Source organism: Aquarana catesbeiana, linkage group LG11, assembly GCF_042186555.1.
Source record: "Aquarana catesbeiana isolate 2022-GZ linkage group LG11, ASM4218655v1, whole genome shotgun sequence".
NCBI classification, from domain to species: domain Eukaryota; kingdom Metazoa; phylum Chordata; class Amphibia; order Anura; family Ranidae; genus Aquarana; species Aquarana catesbeiana.
The window spans coordinates 276,261,760-276,284,152 of record NC_133334.1 but is presented as its reverse complement, the minus strand read 5'-3'; positions in this window follow the sequence as shown (position 1 = coordinate 276,284,152).

Below are 22,393 nucleotides of genomic sequence, written 5' to 3'. Positions count from 1 at the left end.
GGTGTCACTGCACTACGCTTAGGTGTGAATGGAGCCTTAGGAGATATTCCGTTTACCTACAGAGAAGCTTGATTATAAGGTACAAGTGTGCAATGGGAGAGTTCACTACCACTTTAATAACTGATTACAGTGGAACCTTGGTTTACGAGTAACGCGGTTAACGAGCGTTTTGAAAGACGAGCAACTTTTTTTTTTTAATTCTGACTCGGTTTGCGAGTGTTGTCTCGCAAAATGAGCAGTATTCAAGCTAATGAGCGGTGCAGTACCGCATTTGGCCAGAGGTGTGGGGGCACCGGGGACACTCGGAATGGCTCGGAGCCGTTCGGAAATACTTAGAAACACTTGGAAATACTCAGTTCCCGAGTGTTTCTGAGGCTTTCCAAACTGTCCCTGAGTATTTCTGAGGCTCTCCGGCGACCCCCCCCACCTCTGGCCACATGCGGTATTACATGCATGTAATAGAAGTCAACGCGGAACGAATTATCTTCGTTTCCACTGCTTTCTATGGGGAAACTCGCTTTGATATGCGAGTGCTTTGGGTTACAAGCATTCTCCTGGAACGGATTACGCTCACAATCCAAGGTTCCACTGTATATGTATTTGTTCTCTGGGCGGTTTGTTCAAAGTATTCTCATTTTTATTATGAACCAATTCTTATTGGTCCTTCTCCAATTTACCTGCATTTCTTTGGGACTCCATGATGCTATTTGTTGTACCACAGCCTATTTCACAGGAAAAGGGTGAATGCTTAATGCAAGGAAGGCTGTTCAGTTTTTTTGATTTGTGAACAATTTGGGAAAAATATGTCGATTTTTTTTTTTTTTTTCCACCGTCTAAATTATACGCTATTATGTAGATCAATGACATAAAATCCCAGTTAAATCCATTTTAATTCCAGGTTGTAATGCAACATAATGTGCCGTCCAAGGAAGGGTGATTATGTATGCAAAACACTGTATATTGCAGCAGGGGAGGGTGTTGTACTCAGCTTTATATGACCTTGTTATTTGTACCTTCAATACCAATTCCTATATGGATATTTGATTGAATACATCTATATTAAGTGTTAGGCAATTACTGTGACCAAATCCTACTCCACAGTGTGAGATTACAGCTCTGCGCTGGAAAGTGTGAATGTTGTGCTAATAAAATTGGCGCAGGAGAATGCCCAATCTCCAGTCACTCGTTCTGAATTGATAATTTTATATGAAGGCTCCTACGATGCTCAGGTATGTTCAGTCACAATAACAAACGGACAGGAATGTAAATGTTAACAGACACTTTAACCCCTTCATGCCTTTTTCTGACACTTGTTGCTTACAAGTTAAAATCAGTATTTTTTGCTTGAAAATTACTTAGAACCCCCAAACATTACTGATTAAAATTTTCGTGTTCGATTAATCGATTTTTTTTTAATCGACTAATTTCGATTAATTATAACACACATACAGATCCAACTACTTTTAGCTGACGTCATGCGCAGCTCCTCCCCCGTACGCGTTACGTTCAATCAGAACTTCCTCAGCGGGGCGGGGCTACGGCGTCACCCTACAGTCTATTTAAATAGCACCGTTGTGCATCAGGGGGACCGATGGAGAGCCAGAGACATCCATCACCTGCTGAGACAGCAAAGTGTCAGCTCTTTGGAAAAAAAAAGTGCCCTCATCATAAATGTTTCTTGATTGCTGGATAACCAATCAATGTCAGTTCATCGCCAAACTGACTTACAGCCAGGAAAGCCCTCAGATATGTTGATTTTCATAGCCAAGTCTAGGATTTACATAGATGTTTATCTGAATACGTTGACCAGTGAGATCAATCAAACCATTAGGAACTCCTCCCCCCTTCCCTTCGTTAGCAGACGGAGGCACTTGGGGAAGGGGGGAGGAGTCCGGTCACGTCGATGTCCGTGACGTCACCGGATCTCAGACGGAACTCCCTGAAGGCCCGGAAGCCGGCGGAGAGGTGAGTACCAATCAAAAGAGTTTTGATCGATCAAAAAAATTAACGATTAATCGAGGAATTAATCGTTAATTTCCCCAGCCCTAATATATATATATATATATATATATATATATATATATATATATATATATATATATATATTAGCAGAGACCCTAGAGAATAAAATGGTGGTTGTTGCAATATTTTATGTCACACTGTATTTGCGCAGCGGTCTTTCAAATGCAATTTTTTTTTAAAGAAATGCACTTTCATTACTTAAAAAAAAAAAAAAACAGTAAAGTTAGCCCAATTTTTTTGTATAATGTGAAAGCTGATGTTACGCCGAGTAAATATATACCTAACATGTCATGCTTTAAAATTGCGCACACTGGTGGAATGGCGACAAACTACGGTACATAAAAATCTCCATAGGCGTCATTTTAAAAATGTTTAACGGTTACCAGGTTAGAGATATGGAGAGGATCCTGCACTAGAATTATTGCTCTCGCTATAAGGCTACTTTCACACTGGGGCGGGCGTCGGCGGTAAGGCGGTGCTATTTTTAGCACCGCTTTAGTGGCGCTATTCGGCCGCTAGCGGGGCGGTTTTAACTCCCGCTAGCGGACGAAAAAGGGTTCAAACCGCCTGCATAGCGCCGCAGCTATGCTGGCAGTTTGGTGGCGCTGCCCCATTGTTTTCAATGGGCAGGGGTGCTTTAGGAGCGGTGCCGCTCCTACAGTGATGCAAAGATGCGGCATGCAGGACTTTTTTTTACCGTCCTGCAAGTGCACCGCTCCAGTGTGAAAGCCCTTGGGCTTTCACAATGGAGACACAGGGGAGGCTCTTTACAGGCGCTATTTTTAGCGCTGTAGCGCCTGTAAAGCACCTCAGTGTGAAAGTAGCCTAAGAATCGCGGCGATACCTCACATGTGTGGTTTAAACACTGTTTACATATGCGGGCGCGACTTACATATGCATTCGCTTCTGCACACGAGCAAGGAGGGGTGGGGCACTTTAAAAAAAAAAAAATTCCCTTATTTATTTTATTGATTTTTTTTTATTTTAACACTTTCTCTTTAAATATTTTTTTTTTATCACTTTTATTGCTGTCACTAGTAATGTAAAGATTCCTTGTGACAGTAATAGGCATGTGACAGGTACTCTTTATGGAGGGATCTGGGGTCTATAAGAACCCAAATCTCTCCTTTGCACTTAAAAGCATTCAAAAAGCCAAGTTTGGCAGTTGGGAATACTGTTATTTTTTTTAAATTTTGCTCCTTTAAGGCTTCAGTAAACCGGAAGTGACATTGTGACATTGTGACAGTGCTAACAATATGCACTTTCACTGTACTAATGACACTGGCAGGCAAGGGGTTTACATCAGGGGCGATCAAAGGGTTAAATGTGTTCCTAAGGGGTGCTTGCTAACTGTGGGGGAGGTATTTTTTACTGTGGGAAGGCAGAGATCCGTGCTCCTGCTTAGCAGAAACATAAGATCTCCACCGTCCCTACTAACAGAACGGCAATCTGCCTTGTTTACATTGTCTCTCTCGGGAACGATCGGCTGGTCCCGGCGGAAATCAAATCCACAGGACCTGCTGATTGGCTAATGCTGTGTCCAATCACAGCGCGAGCGCCTCGGACCCGGAAGTGCAGAATCACGTACAGGGATGTGGTTCTGAACAGGGGAGCCGCCTTGCCGCCGTATATGTACAGTATACGGTCGGTAATCAGTTATTGCAGAGAATGCATTAAGATTAAAAACCTTCTATCTGTAGAACCACTTTGAAGTTGAATTCCAATAATAACTAAGGCTAAACCTACTACAACCCCCATTATAAGCCTATTCTAACTACCCTGTAAAGGAAATAAATCAATATTTACCTATTCTGAGAGTACTCTAGTCTGATCATTGGGCAGTTTACATCCGCAACAATGTTGATTTGCAGCAGAACCCCTAGGCTCGGTTCACATAGGGGCGACTTGTCAGGCGACCTAGTCGCCTGACAAGTCGCCTCCCGTTCTGTGCTACGGAACCGTTCTAATAGGAGCGACGCAAGTCGCTCCGACTTAGAAAAAGGTTCCTGTACTACTTTGGGGGCGACTTGGGGCGACTTGCATAGACTTCTATACAGAAGTCGTTTTGCAAGTTGCCTCAGAAGTCGTTTGCAGGTCGCCTCGCTGAGGCGACCTGCAAGTCGTGCCGCCCCTGTGTGAACCGGCACTCAGGACCAGCAAAATTTTCTTTTGTGTACCATCAGGGGTCCACTGTTCACTGTTGACACTGTTGACACTTGAGAAAGGAGCGCGCATGCTCTGTATGAGTCTTGGGCATGCTCTGAAACACGTTGTGTTTCCCCCTATACCCTGGTAACGCCACTGGCGCGCTCCCAGAGCCGAATACCTCCACCTTCTCCAGCCACCGAGAGGATCAGCCGGGTTCCTCCAAGGTCATCGCGGTTACCGCATCTGAACGTTCTGCTCACACAGGACAAGCTAGAGACGTTGGAGACCAGTGTCTTTAGACTGGGTTTACACAATATATGGAAAAAAATTGGCTTGAATGATCGAATGTTTATGGTGAAACTCATAACGTCGCGGTTAGCACCTTCTCAAAAATATATATCCCTAATTACAGCTTCTAGCTCTTGTTCCGTAGAAGGTTTCCTGTCGCCAAGGTGTATATTTTCCTGAATGTCCGGTTAAGTTTGCTTTAGCATTAAGCAATTATCAGGGTGCCACATATGGTGATAAACCCATTTGTATATCAAAAAGAACAGTTCAGCGAGGACAGCCTCCCTCCCAGACACGGAACCATCTTCTGGCATCTAATTTGTGAGCAATAAACAGGGTTAATTGAAGGAAGGTCAGTGTTGTCTGTGGAAATTCAAATGAGATTCCATACCGAGTAATCAAGTAAAGTATTACGGTAATAAGTTATTTAAAAATAAACCAAAATGAATTAGACATCTCAAGGAGTTGCTAGGAGAGCCGAAGAATAAGACACAAACAACAATCCTGTCTCCCGTCTGCCCTCAAGACAGACTCTGAATCAGTAAACCCGAATGTCTTCTGTATGACATGGTGTGACTAATTAGTCTGCCATTTAAATCATGACGACAGTTTTACTGTAGCCTACAGCAAATAACCTATCCTGTGATATAAGACGGGATCCTTCTCCATCCCTTGTAAGATGTATGGATTAATTCGCAATGTGAAAGTTTCAAGTGCCGTATTAACCACCGTTTACATGAAAGATTCATCACTAAAGGTAAACTGTGGAGCGGAAATCAGTTATTTGGTTGGCTTCCTGGCTGACTAAAATTAAAAAAAAAGTAAGAAATGTAAGAAAGTAAGAAATGCTTAGGATTTAAAAACTAAACTCTGTGCAGATGTGAAAGACAATTTAATGCAGGTTTGTATTTATTAACCACTTAAAGGCTAGGTTCACCTTTGTTCACCTTTTTTTTCTAAATTCCAGCCTATGTATGTAGCGCTGGTAGATTTTCAATCTACCTCTGATAGGTAAATTTAGTGGGTTATCTGTTCATACATAGTCAGATTTGCCTCTGTTCCAGCTTGGCTGAGTTGCATGTAGTTTCACACTGTGCCTGTGGGTGTCGTTGTCACCATGGGTCGGTGTTGGAAAGGCAACACGCTGAAGTGTATGAGTGCTCCTCTGTCCCGGAGATAACTCGGTGGAGGAGGTCCTCCGAGTTGCATTCTGGGAGAGGGTATTTATGGGACAGATGCCATGTTTTAGGGTTTGTTTCGTTCCACCTGCTGGTCCTCCTGGCCGACAGGTATGTGCTAGGAGTAGTACCTCGTGGTCCTCCGTCCGGGAGGCCCATGTAGCTGCGGCGTGTGGGTGGGCACAGAAGCCTGTCTGGGGCCTACCACAGCGGCAGAGGAATGGTCCTGGGCTGTCTGTCCTAGAGGGAAGAAGCTGGACAACTGAGAAGATCCCAGGGGAGGACCCGTCATGGAAGGATCATGCAGAGTGCTGGTCTGGAGAGGGGCCTGGTGACTCGGTTGGAGGACGCATCCTAAAGTAACCCTACCGCATAGCACTGCTGGGTTGGCTTAAAGGTTCTAGTGCTGTGTTTGCTGTACATTATAAACCATTACATCCTGTGGCAGAGGATCGTACAGGTTTTGTTCCAATCAAGTCTGTGGCAGAGACTTTTGTTCGTGCTATGTACTGGCTGCTAGGTTAGTGAGAGAAACCTATCCAGGTGGGCAAAGATTCAACTCTAAAGAGATAGAACATTCATCAACAAGTTCTAATTTCCTAATGCTACACCAAGAAAAGGTATTTGAACTTCCCTGCAACTCTCCTTCTACCTCTTTCCTGCTACTTCTCTTGATTTATGTTTATGAAAGCATTGGAAAAGATACTCAAGTGTCCGGTGCCTACATCGTATGGTGATAAACTCAACGGGAGCCTAGACCCAGTTCTGGTGAAATAGAGGTAGCGAAGGTGACGGTAACAGCCCGCAATAAACCAGCAGCTCCACCGAGAGTTAGTGCTACATGTATATAGCATTAATGTACTTCTCTATTTATGGGAAAAAAAAGGACGTTCATTTTTGTTTGGGTGCAACGTCGCACGACCGCGCAATTGTCAGTTAAAGCGACACAGCGCTGTATTGCAAAAAATGGCCTGGTCAGGAAGTGGGTAAAACCTTCCGGAGTTGAAGTGGTTAATATCACTTCCATAAAAAAATTGTGAATGAAAAAAGTCCAATAAAGGTCCAAATAATCTTAGTATAGGTGTTCTTAAATTTAACTTAAGCTTTAATAACATAAATATGTGCTCCACTCCACCGTGTCCAAAGCAAACGCTCTGCACTCACCAGATTGATTTGACCTCTTGTGAAAACAAGAAAGTCAAAATGTGCCTGCTGATGTAATGATACACCACTAGACCAAGGATGAAAGCCAGGAACACTGCACTGCCAAAGGGATTACCCAGAAATACCGTTGCCAATGTTTTTTTTTTTTAATCAGATAATATTTATTGAAAAAGGTTTTTGCAATTTACAACAAAAACTAAACTAAATATACATTCCCACTAAACAAAAGAAAAAGAGAGAAAAAGGGGAAAAAAGGCAACTTAATTTTATGCTAAGAACTCAGATAAATCATGCGACTTCCTGTTTATTATACCATTTCCAATGTTACTTCAACTGATCCCTCTTTGCCTCTATGGCCACTGGACGCTCATAGCAAGAATATTAAAAGGAGAAGCCTCCCTTAGTGTAAAAAATGCTATTTAAATGAAAAGGTCATTCAAATTGCACTTACACCTAAACATGAAATCTAGCATTCACTGTGTAACAACTGGAAGTGCTGCTGGTTCCACAGTGTGTATTCCAACAAAAGTGGAAGTGACATCTCTCCCTACGTGTTTCGTCACAGATGTGCGAGGTCCTAAGGAGCAGCCCGTCCTATCAGTTTTGTCAGAGATTAGCGACGTCCTCAGGAACAGGCTTGAATTAAACAAAATCCATTGTGGCTGCTACTTGAGCTTCTAGACGGGCATTTAGTCTCCTCTCACATGAGGTATTGTGTTAATGCTTAGGACCCAACTCTAGACAATTTTTTAAAGTTTTAGAGTGATTAGGGTGGGGAAGAGAAAAAGCTTCTGTCAGGTTTTCTGCCAACACATTTGGGTGCCCTCTTCACAATGGTATGATGATGCTATACTAGAAATAAAGGTCGGGCCAAATCTTTTTTTTGGTAGCCCTGTTTTTACATGCAAAGTAGGAGCTGGTTGTAGTTGGGACCTTTTTCTCCACAGGTCGTGTGTCATCAGGCACGGATACATAGTGAAGATCTCTGCCGCAGGGCTGAAGATAGTTAAGTAACCAACGAAAACAATGATCTTTTTAGCTTTTCTGGATTCTTTCAACTGACCACCAATGTAAGGGACATTCTTCCCACTGACCCCTAATGTAAGGGACATTCTTCCCACTGACCCCCAATGTAAGGAACATTCTTCCCACTGACCTCCAATGTAAGGAGCATTCTTCCCACTGATCACCAATGTAAGGAACATTCTTCCCACTGAATACCAATGTAAGGAACATTCTTCCCACTGACCACCAATGTAAGGAACATTCTTCTCACTGACCACCAATGTAAGGAACATTCTTCTCACTGATCACCAGTGTAAGGAACCTTCTTCTCACTGACCACCAATGTAAGGAACATTCTTCCCACTGATCACCAATGTAAGGAACATTCTTCTCACTGACCGCCAATGTAAGGAACATTTTTCCCACTGATCACCAATGTAAGGAACATTCTTCCCACTGATCACCAATGTAAGGAACATTCTTCTCACTAATCACCAATGTAAGGAACATTCTTCCCACTGATCACCAATGTAAGGGACATTCTTCCTACTGATCACCAATGTAAGGAACATTCTTCCCACTGATCACCAATGTAAGGGACATTCTTCTCACTGATCACCAATGTAAGGAACATTCTTCTCACTGACCACCAATATAAGGAACATTCTTCTCACTGATCACCAATGTAAGGAACATTCTTCCCACTGATCACCAATGTAAGGAACATTCTTCCCACTGATCACCAATGTAAGGAACATTCTTCCCACTGATCACCAATGTAAGGAACATTCTTCTCACTGATCACCAATGTAAGGAACATTCTTCCCACTGATCACCAATGTAAGGAACATTCTTCTCACTGATCACCAATGTAAGGAACATTCTTCTCACTGATCACCAATGTAAGGGACATTCTTCCTACTGATCACCAATGTAAGGAACATTCTTCCCACTGATCACCAATGTAAGGGACATTCTTCTCACTGATCACCAATGTAAGGAACATTCTTCTCACTGACCACCAATATAAGGAACATTCTTCTCACTGATCACCAATGTAAGGAACATTCTTCCCACTGATCACCAATGTAAGGAACATTCTTCCCACTGATCACCAATGTAAGGAACATTCTTCCCACTGATCACCAATGTAAGGAACATTCTTCCCACTGATCACCAATGTAAGGAACATTCTTCCCACTGACCACCAATGTATGGTGCATCCTTCCCAGTCCCATCCCTAGATATAGTATTTAGGCTATATATGCAGCTCACAGTAGGAGGGAACATGGAACCCTACACTGTAATTTTGTTCTTTTATGGTCCAATGAACAGTCTAGTGACACAGAACATGGCACATACGCACAATGACACACTGGCAGCATTCTGCACTAAGCGTGGTTCAAAAAGGCAGCCACCCCCTCCCCCTTATACTTACCTCAGCCCAATCTCGATCCAGCGATGTGCAAGAGAACTGAGGCTCTCTCTCACCATTGGCTCAGAGACAGCAGCAGAAACCAATCACAACCAGTTGAGGGCACTCCACAGGGGGGAGGAGCCAATAGTGCCGGAGGGGGACTCCAGAAGAGGAGGAGGATCGGGGCTGCTCTGTGCGAAATCTTTATACAGAGCAGGTAAGTATAACATGTTTGTTATTTAAAAAAACATTAAAAAAAACTGTAAACGATCAGAACTACAATATTTCTGGCAGGTAGAATGGCTATCCTATATGAATTTCAACTTCGTATTAGCTGTTTAGCTGAAGTTCTGCTCTGAAATGTAAATGCGATGCCTACATTATTTCAACCTGCTCTGTAGTACTGTAATCCTGCTTCACTTGCAGTATTTGCGCTTTAAGATGTGTGCTGCGTATGTCCTTTATTTTATTCGCGTTATAATGGCACCTGACACAACGTCCAATTCCACCCTATAACACTATGTTTAAATAGAACAAGATGTCGGCCAATGTTGCTGGAGCCTGGAGATGTGATAAAGATTGCTTGACAGCAGATTTAGCTGGATAACATACAGAAAAAAGGCTTTATTCCGTATTACTAATGGATGATGAAACCCTCTCTTTGAGGAACGCGACAGCCAGAGAAGTGGAAATAAAAGATTTAGATTTATCAGAGGGCCATTATTTCCAGCACTTCCGTTTACATGAACAGAAGATAAGTGCTAGGCCTTTGCACCTTTGATAAATCAAGGCCCGCCGAGACGTGTCTTGTGGTCAGAAATCTCTCGCTAAATGATAACGACAGCAAATCATCTTTTTGTTTTTTTTTCGTTTTCAGAGTTTTAAAGACAGGAAACACGCATTCCTTTGTATCCCGCCAGGATCCTCGCGTTTTTTTTTTTTTTTTTTTTTGTTTTTTGCTTTTTTGTACGCCAGCAGTCCTGAAAACTGCTGCGTGACCACCATCGAAAAGAGAAGAATTAAATGAAAGTGAGGGGCACTCGAAATGGCTGTTCTAGCTGTCACTTGAAGAGGTCCGCATAGGTCAGAGTATGTAATCAAGTCGTGTAACGTATTAGCCGCGTATCCCTGCCACTTTTCCACACGTGTGTTTGTCCTCCTGGACCAGCTTTCGCTATGCTGCATTGAAGACGCTTTTTTAGACCCCCAAATCAGTTATCTGGCCTTTTTTTTTTTTTTTTTTTCTTTGCCGCAGTGTATCTGGAGGCTAAACTGTACGGCTAATGAATCCATTTTCCACATGTGCACAACACTCCTTGCCCTTAAATGTTCTTTCTATTCCTCTATATTATTTTACAAATTGTGTTTGATATATTTTAAATAATTTCTTTGATGTTTTATATTTTTCCTTTTTGATTCTGCCATAAAACAGCAGCATTTCAATTTCACTACTTTTTTTTTTTTTTTTTTTTTCCATACTGTAAAGGTTTGTGTTGTGCACAATCTGGTTAACAGCTGTAGGGACATTAGCGAAGAAGCTGGAAAGATTGGCTTTCATAAAGAACATAACCTTTTTTTTTTTTTTTTTTTTCGGTGCAAAGATGTAAATGGAAAAAAAAATAACTTCCATTCTTTTGCACAAAGGGCAAGGCAATGCATTGGTTGTAATTGTAAATTTGTGTAGGACATATGTTGTTTTCCCTAATGCGTGTTGTAAGGAGTGATGTGATTTTTGGCTATAGATGCTTTAAGTGTATACTGTTACAACACACGTTGATTTATTTTGCCTGTACTTTTGCCTCGTGTTGCTCCAGCATTTTATAAAGCTCGTAAATATAAGTACTTCAAGTCAAGTGTTTTTTGACTGGATAAATTTGTCTTAAACTTTGTCCCAAACCTGGACAATTCAAACTGAGCGTGTGGCGACAACATACATTTGCTGCCCATAAAAACCATATGTGTAAATATGACTGGGGGTATTGCCAATGGTATGGCTGCTACGACCTTAACAAAAATTACCCCCAAAATCAACAAGACAAGACATGAATAAATCAAACAAGACCATCTTTATTTGGATTTAAATGGCCACAGCAGCCTTTTATTAAATAACCGTGTAGATTTACCCCCCGGAGGAGCCGCTTAAGTATGTTTGGTTCCGTACTCTGCCTCAGTCTCAGCCCCTCTGGCACACCTGGCAATAGTGTAAGTGCAAGGACCAATGAGAAACATACACGTTATGATAAAACACAGAGATTGTCTTTACTGCAATATTTCTGTGGAAAAGAGTAACAAACAGTAACAATATATAATATATATTCAAGTAATGCAATTGCAATGGAGAGCACTAACTGAGATTAAGAGCAATATAGCTCAATACCAAATTCAGGCTGCTTTCAGGGGATCCAAAACCTGAGGACAACCCCAAGAGCAGCTGCAAACACTTCAATAACAATAAATCACAATATGGCAATATGTACCAGATCGGTTACCTTTACTCAGGTTGGCTCTATGACATAGCTCCCAACTGTCCCTGATTTCGAAGGACTGTCCCTGATTTGGAGCAATGTCCCTCTGTCGCTCATTCCTCCTCATTTGTCCCTCATTTTTGATCTGATCTATATAGTTGTATATAAAATGCACTTCTTATCTATAAAAAAAGTGTCTTCCAGCGCTAAACCTTTCATCTGGTTTCTAAATTGCCCCATTTGTAAATTCCAAAAGCCAATATAAAGGAATATTAGTGGTAAAAAAAGCATTTGTGGGTTTAACAAATCTTGTTTTTTTGTACAGTTCTCCTTTAAGGGGGCGTGACAAGGAGTGTGTCCTATGCCTGCATACTTTTGCTGATAGGTGTCCGTCATTCCTATCTCAAAAAGTTGGGAGGTATGTCTATGAGTCCAGGCAGGAGAAGAGCAGAGGAATGACCCTCTTATGTCAGGCCTCTCTCTTCTGTCCCCTGACACCACAGGCCCAACTTTAAACACTTTATTCAAATCAACATGTAATGGCTTAGCTTCCTAGATAAACTATCCCACATACACCCACTGCATATACAGAGCCCTGAATATGTTTGTGCGGGTCCGTATGGCAATAGTAGCTTTAGTCCTTTTAAAGAAAAGGTAAGACTTTGTCTCTTCAGCTAGCCAGTTTCGTTGGTGCACTTAAACTCCTGAATAGCAGGGCCAACCAACACAACTGGTGTGGATTATCAAGTGAGGAAGGTAGGATCTTTCTCAGCAAGGTGAAAAGACAATGGTGTCTGTATACAGTGTCCCTGGGACTGGATGACCTTATCCATTAGCCCTGTGGCACTACAAGTGGCACCCACTTCAAAGATTAAAGAGACTCTAATTTTAAGAAAACAAGAATCTGGTGACACATAACCTACAGTTTCTATTGCTCTGTCTAATAAAGCCCACACCAGCCATTATAATCTGATTGTACAAACTGTATTAGCTCTACCAAAAAACTTTGTAATGCAAGGGTCTGCGTGATCGGATACAAATTGACTGGTTAGATTAGGTAGGTGCTCATATTATATAGTTTTGATAAATCTAAAGTTAATTGTACAACGAATGTATGGTCAGATTGTAACATTCAAGGTGATCCTAACTTTATTGACCAGGCAAAGGTCTGACACTTCTTTGCACACATTCCTGTTGGCCAAGTGGGTCAACCCTAGTGATGGGCCAATAGGAATGAGTGAGGGCGAAAAGGTCTGGGAAGGCGCCGTCACCCAGAATGACCCAGGCATTTTAGTAACGCAAAAGATGCTAAACTTTAAAATGAAAGCTCACCATTGCAGCTGTAGGCAGATGCAGTCTGTACTCCCCACTGCAGGTGGCGCTCGACTAAAGCGCCAATGCAGAAGGAAGTTATGAGGAACTTGGTTCCTCTATGACTTCCTGTGGTCACAAGGAGACAGCTGTCCGACTGGACGCTGGCACTCCACGTATCTCCAGTGGCTATCTTGGGTTAGGCAGAGTCTCTTTAAGACTCTGGCTCCCGGATTTGGAGCACTTTATGCCAATGGCTACTGTAGGGACAGGTTCTGGCATTGACTTTTACTTAGAGATAAGGAAAGGTTCTGGAGGAGTAGGGATGGTGCAGGGACTACGCCTACCTTGTTCCAGGAAGCCTCCTCTTTGGGTGTGGACCAGCCAGGCCGCATTTCTCTCCTGTTGGCATCTTTCAAGTCTACAGACCACTGTTACAGTTCGTAAGTGGCTCCGGACAGTCGTGCCTAGTTGTAATGTGTTGCACCCTTCTACAGTATATTGCTTTTGCTCAACTTGGATTCTACGTGTTTACTGCCTGCCACACCATGCTGCACCTTGCTCACACAGCGCCAACAATTCAAATGTAAAAGATGCATTACATGTTCTGATACAAATCTTTTAGAATAAATGTATGCTTATCTGTTTAGCTGAGGTTCTCCTCTAAAACGCCTAGTCTAAGGCTCTGTTACTCCCAGGTGGTCAGGTATTAAGGTTTTTTCCCTTGCAAAACTGTTACTACTGATGCATTGATGCATAACTTGGTGGGGGTGCTTGATGCCTGCCAATGAGAACCAACATTTCAAGAAATTCTAAAAAAAAATAATGAGAACATAAAGGGAAGAATTCTAGGTATCAGCCCTAGTGAAGACACCTGGACTGTACATACCAAGCCAGGGATCAAAAGGAACCTAAAAGCATAGCAAGATGTTCCAAAATAGAGCAATAAATTGAAATAAAAGGACCTTTCAGGCATATGGACCTCATGAAATCTTAAACAGAATTCTATAAAATCACCCTCAATTAAAACATCCTCTCCTTTGCAACGCTGCACATAAATTTTGTAGCAGTCAGGGATTTATACACAGCTGCTTTTCTCTTTTAATCATATTTCACCTAGTGAAATGGCCGCAGAATCCCAGTTGCTGTCATAAAACTCTAGTGTTCCACTGAAACATGCTCTGCGCTCAAAGCAGATGGAATTGTTGCTAGGTAGAGTGCACGTGACAAGTCCAATGAACGTACACCTTTATGGAAGTGGTTTTCAAGAGTGGGAATTGTTTGACTTGTGCCAGTCTAGCAGAAGAAAGGCATACATGATAGATATATATATATATATATATATATATATATATATATATACTGCTCAAAAAAATTAAACGAACACTCAAAACAGTTACCCTGTTTAATCAGAGTATAGCATCAAGTCAGTTAAACTCCTTAAACTCCTGGGATATTGATCTGGTCAGTTAAGTAGCAGAGGGGATTGTTAATCAGTTTCAGCTGCTTTGGTGTTGAAATGAAATTAACAGGTGCACTAGATGGGCAACAATGAGACGACCTCCAAAACAGGAACAGTTTTACAGGTGGAGGCCACTGACTTTTTTTGTTTTTCCTACTCATCTTTTCTGACAGTTTTTCACTTGTTTTGCATTTGGCTAGGGTCAGTGTCACTACTGGTAGCATGAGGCGATACCTTGACCCTATAGACGTTGCACAGGTAATTCATCTCCTCCAGGATGGCACATCAATACGTGCCATTGTCAGAACGTTTGCTGTGTCTCCCACTACAGTCTCAAGAGCATGGAGGAGATTTCAGGTGGACTCTAGGAGAGCTGGACACGGCCGTAGAAGGTTCTTAGCCCATCAGCAGGACCGGTAGCTGCTCCTTTGCACAAGGAGGAACAGGATGAGCACTGTCAGAGCCCTAAAAAAATGACCTCCAGCAGACCACTGGTGTGAATGTCTCCGACCAAACAATCAGAAACAGACTTCATGAGGGTGGCCCGAGGGCCCAACGTCCTCTAGCGGGCCCTGTGCTCACTGCTCAGCACCGTGGAGCTCGATTGACATTTGCCATTGAATACTAGAATTGGCAGGTCTGCCGCTGGCAACCTGTGCTTTTCACAGATGAGAGCAGGTTCACTCTGAGCACATGTGACAGACATGAAAGGGTCTGGAGAAGCCGTGGAGAATGATATGCTCCCTGTAACATCGTTCAGCATGACTGGTTTGGTGGTGGGTCAGTGATGGTCTGGAGAGGCATATCCATAGAGGGACACACAGACCTCTACAGGCTAGACAATGGCACCCTGACTGCTATTAGGTATTGGTATGAAATTCTTGGACCCATCGCCTGAACATTTGCTGGTGCAGTGGGTCCTGGGTTCATCCTAGTGCACGACAATGTGGCGAGAGTATGCAGCCAGTTCCTGGAGGATGAAGGAATTGATACCATTGAATGGCCTCCACGCTCGCCTGACCTAAATCCAGGAGTACCCCTCTGGGACATTAATGCCTCATTTCCACTAAGCGGAACGGTTCGGGTCGGTACAGTTTGGAAGGGTTAGAATGGTCCGGCCTATTCAGGTGAGCGTTTCCATTGCAAATCGGACTGCCAGGGGCCATACGTGGGTTTAGAAAAAATGCCTAGCGTGGCGTCGCACGTCCGCCAATCAGTGGAATGTATCGTAGCTCTGCCCTAACCGTACTGTATCATTTTCTATGGCCCCACATCTGAAGCAGGACCATGAATGGTGCGGTATGGTTCGGTTGTATAGACTGCTTTCATAATGGAAACACTCAAAATAGCATACCGTACTGAACCAACACGAACCGTTCCACTCAGTGAAAACGAGGCATATGTTTCAGTCCATCCGATGCCTCCAGTTTGCATCTGTCTATTCAGGAGCTCAGTGATGCCCTGGTCCAGATCTGGGAGGAAATACCCCAGGACACCATTCGTGGTCTCTTTAGGAGCATGCCCCTGAAGTTGTCAGGCATGCATACAAGCACGTGGGGGGGGGGGGGGGGGGGGGCATACAAACTACTGAGGATCAATTTGAGTTGCTGCAATGAAATTTCAGCAAAATGGACTAGCCTGCTGCATCATTTTTTCACTTTGATTTTTGTGGTTACTTTGAATTCAGCCCTCTGTAGATTGATAATTTTCATTTCCATCAAACGATGTGGCATCCTTTCCTTCCTAACACATTAGTCCATATCAGCAGAGTGGGCTAATGGAGTGGGCTACTATATGGCAAATAAAGTTTTATACTGGTAAATGTAAGGTAAGGCACTTGGGGACTAAAAATATAAACACAAGTTACTCTTTAGGGGGAGAAGCTCTAGGGGCTTCCAGGATGGAGAAGGATCTGGGGGTCCTAGTAGAAGACAGACTGAGCAATAGCATGCAGTGTCAAGCTGCAGCTTCCAAAGCCAGCAGAATATTAGCATGCATTAAAAAGGGAATTTACTCCAGGGATAAAACGATTATTCTGCCATTTTATAAAAATCTGGTTCGGCCACATCTGGAGTATTCCATCCAGTTCTGGTCACCAATCCTCAGAAGGGATGTGCTGGAGCTGGAGAAAGTCCAGAGAAGAACAACTAAATTAATATGGGGACTGGAGGACCTCAATTATGAGGAATGACTACAAGCGCTAATTTTATTCTTCCTGGAGAAGAGATGCTTGAAAGGAGATATGATTGCGATGTACAAATATCTCAATGGGGATCCCAGCATGAGTATGAAACTTTTCAGTCCCAGGGAGTGTAAGAGGACACAGGGTCACTGGAAGAGAAGCGGTTTAATGTTAAGCTGCTCAGGGGGTTTTTCACTGTCAGGGTGGTAAGGATGTGGAACTCTTTTCCACAATCGGTGGTATCGGCAGGAAGTATGGATAGTTTTAAAAGAATCGTGGACGTGCATCTTAACAAAAACAATTTAAAGTGGAGGGCCACCCTAAAAAAAAAAAAAATTGCACCAAAAATCTTTAAAGAATTAAAAAAAAACATTTAAAAAAAATTTTTTTTTAAACTTACCTGAACCCTTGTTGCTAGGCAGTCTTCCTAATCTGCCTCTTCCTATTCCGCGGCGTGTCCTGCTCCTCAGTGAGCGGCCCCGTTGCCTTCTGGGAACTGTGTATGTTCCCAGAAAACTACGGGGCCATTCACAGTGCGCCGCTCGCACGTGTGCAGTAGGAAACTGGCAGTGAAGCCGCAAGGCTCCACTGCCTGTTTCCCTTAGGATGGCGGTGCCGGGACCCGAGAGCCGAGGCACGGGTCGGTCTCGGGCGGCCGACATCGCGGGCACCCAGGACAGGTAAGTGTACTTATTTAAAGTCAGCAGCTACAGTGTTTGTAGCTGCTGACTTTAAAAAAAAAATTACGCTGGCCGGAATCCCGCTTTAAGGGCATATGAGAAATTATTTTTCTACACACACACCTACACAGGTTGAACTGGATGAACTGTTGTCTTTTTTCAACCCTCCCAACTATGTTACTATGTTAGATATCCAGCAAGAGATTTTTCCCCATTGAGATCTAATGTGTTTTCAAAGTGTTCCTTTAATTTTTTAAGCAGTATATATATATAATTTATTTTTTGCATATGACTTGAAATAAAGCAGCTACTGGAAACTATTTACTACACTGGGGTATATTTGTGAGCAGTAGGCCATTGACTGCACACCCAGTGTTGCCATGTATAATGCATATCAGTCAGTCACCGAGGATGACTAATTGCAATGATAATAATGAAAGTGCTAGAAATAGCAAAGCAATCAAACTAAAAGGAAGCTGTATATGATGAGAACCATTCTAATTAATATGCCAATAATCTTTTCTTTTTAGCACATTCACATCAATGTTCAATGTTCCGTTAGTACTGTTGGTGATACTTTTCCTGTAAGGAAAAACTATTTTCACTGCAAGTCTCTGGGGCCACATAGATGTCCTTCTTGTAGGAGAATGCTAATCACACGCTAATTACTAACAGATAATCCATTGGCATCGACAGTTCCAAAAAGCATTACTAAGCTGTCTTCCGCTAATGGCCGGTAATGGGTTAATTGCTGGCAACATTATGTTCCAACCTTTCTGTCTTCTGACAGAATATTGCTGAATAGAGGCACTGCGGTCTTTATAAATGGGCAATAATTATTCATCATATTCAGGTGAGGAGGTAGAGGGGTATAGGATTTCTTTGATTGAGGTCAAGTTCACCTATGATGATCATATGAGCTCTGGAAATAGAAATTGCTCTTCCTTACATAATGGCTTGGTTTAAGGGGAAATTATAATGGTTTGGGGTCAATTTGATTTTAAGGCCCCCTAACACCCCTGACACTATGCTTTGCATTACTGCACCTGTGATTACCATGTGCTGCGCTAAGGCAGCCAATTCATATTGAATGGGTTGGCAGCACACCCTAACAGGAAAGGTCATACTTATATATATTATGTATTCATAGTACGAACATTGCAGGAGGGATTTACTAAAACTGGGTCACTCACAATCTGGTGCAGCTGTGCATGGTAGCCAATCAGCTTCTAACTTCAGCTTGTTCAATTAAGCTTTGACAACAAAACCTGGAAGCTGATTGGTTTCTATGCTGATTTCGCACTCTGCAGTTTTAGTAAATCCTCCCCATTATGTCTACAATAATACCCAGCACACCCCTGTCCTGCACATACTGTCCACCATCATTCCCTTAACACCCCTAACTCTCAACTTTGCCCTCTGCTGCCTCCACCCACTAACTTACTTCCAAAGAGATTGCCAATCATTTCAAAAACAACATACCATTCATGATAAGATCTCCACTGTCCGGCTTTCTCCTTCGGCCAAAATACCAGGTCCACCAAATCACTCAATAATTTTCTCCCTCAACCCTGTTACCACTGAGAAAGTTGCTAACCTCTTTTCTGAGGCCCACCTCACTGCCTGTCTCCTCACAACTACTACAGCCCCCCTCCTGCTCTCACTCTCCAGCTCACATCTTAAATCTCTCCATCACTACCTTTCCCTCCCCTCTCAAATATGCATTAGTTACAACCATATTTAAAAACCCCTCACTGGACCCTACCTGTTTGAACAACTTAAGACCCATCTCCCTGCTTCTGTTTGCCTCTAGACATCTTGAACACCTTGTCCACAACGTATGAGTTGCTATCTCACTGATAACAGCCTTCTCGATCCCCTACAGTCTGGCTTCTGCCTACAACATTCCACTGAAACTACCCTACTAAAACTCACTGACTTACTAACTTCTAAAATCAATGGCCATTACTTTATACTTTTATACCTTTCGGCTGTCTTGGATACGGTCGACCACCCACTCCTCCTCAATAAACGCCACTCCTTTGGCTTCTGTGACTCTGCTCTTTCCTGGTTCTTCTCCTACCTTTTTTCAGTGCACCTTCAGTGTCACCTACAACTTTATCTCCTTCCTCTCCACATTCTCTTTCTGTTGGGGTACCCCAATGCTCTGTCCTTGAGCCCCTTCTATTCTCTCTCTACAGCTCTTCCTTGGGTCTCTTGATAACATCCCATGTTTTCCAATACCACTTCTACGCCGATGACACCCAGATCTACCTCTCTACTCAACCCATCTCCCTTGATCTCCTCACATATCATTCATTTACTGAGCAACATATCAGTATGGATTTCACACCACTTGCTCAAACTCAGTTTGTCTAGAGATGAGCTTATAATATTTCCTCCTTCACGATCCCTCCTTTTGAATTTACCACTAAGGTCAATAGCACAACTATTGGTCCCTCCACACATGCCAGGGTGCTAGGTGCAATCCTAGACTCTGACCCTCCTCCAGGCCCCACATTCAGTCATTGGCTATATCTTGCCACCTTAACCTCCATACCATTTCCAAAAGTTGCCCCTTCTTAACTAAAATCACCGCAACATCCATTTCACTTCACGGTTATCTCCTGCCTTGACTGCTGAACCTCTCTTTTCACTGGCTTACCCCTCCAGTCTATCATGAATGCTGCTGCTAGATTCATCCACCTTACCAGCCGTTCTGTGGCTGCTACCCCTCTCTGCCAATTCCTCCACTGGCTTCCACCAGCCCAGTGTATAAAAGTCAAAATGCTAACTATAAAATACAAAGCCACCCATAACTTTGCCCTCAGCTACATCACCAACCTCATCTCGTCATATCGCCAAAATTGTCCACTCCACTCCTCCAAAGACCTCCTGCTTTCTAGCTCCCTCATCACCTCCTCCCATGCTCACCTCCCAGATTTCTTCAGAACATTCTCTATCCTTTGGAACTCCCTACTCCAATCTGTCTCATTATTTCCTAACCTGTCTGCCTTTAGGCAATCCCTGAAAACTCACTTATGCAGGGAAGCCTTCCCCGCCTCCATCTAAAAACTGTACTTTGACCACTTTCATCAGCTCTTCTCCCAGAAACTTTTGTTCCACCTACCCCTCCTTTTTAGATTGTAAGCTCCATGAGCAGGGTCCTCCTAATCCTTCGGTATTGTAACTATACTGTCTTTCTTTATATTGTAAAGCATTATGCAAGCTGTTGGCTCTATTTAAATCCTGAATAATAATAATAATTCCCACTGTACTGTACTATACAGCCTGCCAACTTTCCAGCACTCTTGTCCTGCACATACTGGTCCATGTCATAGCCTCCAAAATCCTCTCCAGCAAACATAGCCCACCATCATACTCTCCATCCACTCCTCTCTTGCACATACAGCCTAATGGCATACCCCCAGGAACTCCTGTCATGCAAATACAGGGCACCATCATACCTTCCATACTCCTGTCCTGCATATTCCACCTACCATCATACCTGTCACACTCCTTGCATGCACATTTGTCATACCTTCAGCACACTTCTAAAGCACAAATCTAAATATTTCTTTATCTTTGTTTGTTACCAAGGCTGGCGCTACCGCTAGGTGAACTAGGCAGCAGCCACGGCCTGTCACCTCCTCATCCCCAGTGGATGTCATTCCTGGAGCCACTGTCCCTCCTCTGCACACATCGGTGCACCTACACACAGCGGAAGTGAGCTGAGACCTGGACAAGGTCATTCACTGGCCGATGATTATCGCCACTTGCTGCAGCTGAAGTCAGCCCAATCGCCACCTGTCATCACCTGCCAGGAGGTGGAGGTGTGCTCGGTCTGCAGGAGTGTACCGGAGGAGGAGAAGAAATGTCCGCTATGGGGGACCATGCAGGGGCTGCAAGCTGAGATGCAGGAGTTCAGGCGCGGGTGGAGAGGCAAGTGAAGGATGTGCTGCACCTAGCGGAGCCCCTCTCCCGGTCTGTCACTGACCTGGGGCTGCAGGAGCGGGTGGACAAACTCAGCTGCCAGGTGGAACCGTGGAAGTATTAAAGCTGGGTGGCGGGACTGGGCACATTTTGAAACAGATAGAAAGAGAAAGATAGACAGAATGAAAAATAAAGTTGTGCTTTTATGCCTAGTGAGAACTGACCTGTGTCTCCTTTCTCTATAATATACAGTCTTTCATTCTAACTGTAAAAATGGAAAACTAATGGGACTTTAAAGATGTTGAACCTCCTTTCAGTATAATTATCAGTAAACAGCCATTGAATAAAATAAATCTTTATTCACACCAAACGGATAAGGACAGTGGAGGCTGGATGGGCTGGGTATGTCTATACATGGTCTATGGCTGCAGCTTTAGCTAAGAAATATGTGTGTTGTTTTATGTATAAGGTGACCTCATTGGAAAGCTATTGTTTTGTCTTTCTTTTATACCAGTGTTTTACACACATTTTGAGTGGGGGTGGCGCTGCCTTCTTTCCTCCCCCCGCCGTTATTTTGGGGAACTCTGTTTGGATGTCCCCCCGGTGGAATATCCTGGTCCATCTAGCCTCCAGTGTCTTGATCCGTTTGGTGTCTGGCCAAATGAAATGAGACTCTTTGTTGGAGTCACAATCTATTTTATAACTGTAAGTCAACATGATGAGTATATGCACTAAATGGGAGAGATAATTGACGATGACTAATATGTTTTGTGAATACATATTATGTATGTATATTTTTTCTTTTTTTGTAACCCATTGTTACTGCACCCCTCTGAGCCCTTGAAGAAGCAGACAAAGGTGAAACCCGTCAGGTTGAGTTATTCCCTCCTTGTGTGATATGTTTTACATATATATTTATGAGGTTATCCCAAACTACAATTGAAGTTACACTGTTTACATACAGTATCTCACAAAAGTGAGGACACCCCTCACATTTTTGTAAAGACTTTATTCTATCTTTTCATGTGACAACACTGAAGAAATGACACTTTGCTACAATGTAAAGTAGTGAGTGTCACCAGGTTGCCGCCACACATCCTTGTCACCATCTGAACTAAATAAGTTTATCTTGGTATCA